The sequence below is a fragment of the Cephus cinctus genome, unplaced genomic scaffold, assembly GCF_000341935.2.
Source record: "Cephus cinctus unplaced genomic scaffold, Ccin1 Ccin1_scaffold0574, whole genome shotgun sequence".
Classification (NCBI taxonomy): domain Eukaryota; kingdom Metazoa; phylum Arthropoda; class Insecta; order Hymenoptera; family Cephidae; genus Cephus; species Cephus cinctus.
In genome coordinates this window covers 1-1,881 of record NW_014333223.1, presented here as the reverse complement: position 1 = coordinate 1,881, position 1,881 = coordinate 1, and the positions used below count along the sequence as shown (strand labels likewise).

General features: G+C 34.9%; 1 long non-coding RNA gene across 2 annotated transcripts in view; it reads right to left on the bottom strand.

Moving 5' to 3' along the window:
• LOC107268616 overlaps positions 1–736 on the bottom strand; it is a 2,263-nt gene extending 1,527 nt beyond the window's left edge. The window contains exons 1-2 of one of the 2 annotated variants that reach the window (XR_001537899.2): positions 597–736; positions 5–163 (exon numbers count right to left, since the gene is read on the bottom strand). This is a non-coding gene — a long non-coding RNA (uncharacterized LOC107268616). Of the gene's footprint in view, positions 1–4; positions 164–308; positions 371–596 lie in introns of those variants that run through there. The other variant, XR_003059967.1, reaches the window with a different exon arrangement.
• Between the last annotated feature and the right edge of the window lie 1,145 nt (positions 737–1,881).

Genomic DNA, 1,881 nt, shown 5'->3' with positions numbered 1-1,881 from the left:
ATACCTGTGTGCTTTTCTGATGCAGTATTTTTTAATATATCATCGCCAATTTTTGATGACCATGCCGTCCTTCTCTGGTCAGAATTTTTCGGAAACTTGAATCGTCATATTAGCCCCGGAAGGGCATCCCAAAACACAACATGCTCGAACCATTAGGAAGCTTCTGCAAACAACGTAAATTTAAATGAAACAATCCTATTGATAAACGAACTGTCTTTGCAGGTATTTGCATCACTTACCTGTAAACTAGATATCAAAAATATAAATTATAAGCGCACTATATTTCAATAAACTTAATACTTCCTCACAAAACCGAAATTCAATTCCTCACGAAGGCTGCGGAAATGTCTGGAATGGTCAGGAAACAAAGAAATACTATACTATATTGCGACGCCAAGTAAAGCGTGGCAGCACCAGGCAGTACGCTGTGACGTCCTCGCTCACGATTGGTCTATTACGTTTGCTTTATCAACACCACCTGCTCGAGCTCGTGTCGAGCTAACTATACAAATAACACGAAAAATCGTACAGCTCAAAGCATCGAATAAAGAGAGCCAATGAATCGAGTGAGGTTATAATAAATATTTCTGTCATACCTGTGTGCTTTTCTGATGCAGTATTTTTTAATATATCATCGCCAATTTTTGATGACCATGCCGCCCTTCTCTCGTCAGAAATTTTTCGGAAACGGAATCGTCATATTAGCCCCGGAAGGGCATCCCAAAACACAACATGCTCGAACCATTAGGAAGCTTCTGCAAACAACGTAAATTTAAATGAAACAATCCTATTGATAAACGAACTGTCTTTGCAGGTATTTGCATCACTTACCTGTAAACTAGATATCAAAAATATAAATTATAAGCGCACTATATTTCAATAAACTTAATACTTACTCACAAAACCGAAATTCAATTCTTCACGACATCCCAAAACATAGCAAGCTCGAACACCATTACGAAGTTTCTGCAAGCAACATCAATTTAAATTAGACAACTCTATTTAAATTAGATAACTCTACGCAACAAGCCCACAAAAGAATAGTATTCTAATGCTGTATGTTTGTTATTAAGCTTTTACCGTGTTTATTTTTGACGAGTTATTGTTAATATGCTTTCTATAGGAAATTGGTACTGGTTTTGTACCAAATTTATATCAAGAAATGCACTGACCCGCCAAGTAGTACTCGATAAGGAATCGTCTAAAGTTTTATTAATTATTAAATCACCATTAAGTCATAATTAAATACGGGAAGCAGTAGTAACATAAAAAAGTAGCGAAAACGTTATAGGAAATATTGAAAATATAATTAAAATGATGGGCCAGTGCTAGATCATATAATAGGAAAACATGTAGTGACTTATGTACTTGGCCTCAATAATATGATATCAATACTTTTTGTTAGAGGAATTCACAGCAATCCTGTACTTGGCGTAGTTTTTTACACGTAAGTGTTTTTTTGGGGATAGAAAGAGAGAGCAAGTCGAGAGAGGATTGTTCTGTCCTTTTCTATCATTTTTCTATTGGTCGAAAGTTTTCTGGACGGAAGTTGTACAGGATTGTAATATGCAAAATAAGAACCATGTGAAAGATTATTCCGCACATCTATAATGTACGTTGTTACAGTCGAATCATGAAGATAGAAGCCTCCGTGAGTCAAATTCATTGGTTAAATTTGAATTGTCGTGATTGCTTTATGGTAGTTGCATTTATAAAAATTCAATATTAAAAAATGTTGATTCATTGTGTTATGTGTGGGCTATCGCGAGACGTAAACTTTAAGCCAAGTACGATAAACTTTCACAAGTAAGTACAGTAGAAATGTAACCCCTAATTTTATGGTTAACATAAGATTAAATCAATTCTTAAACCTATAAAATA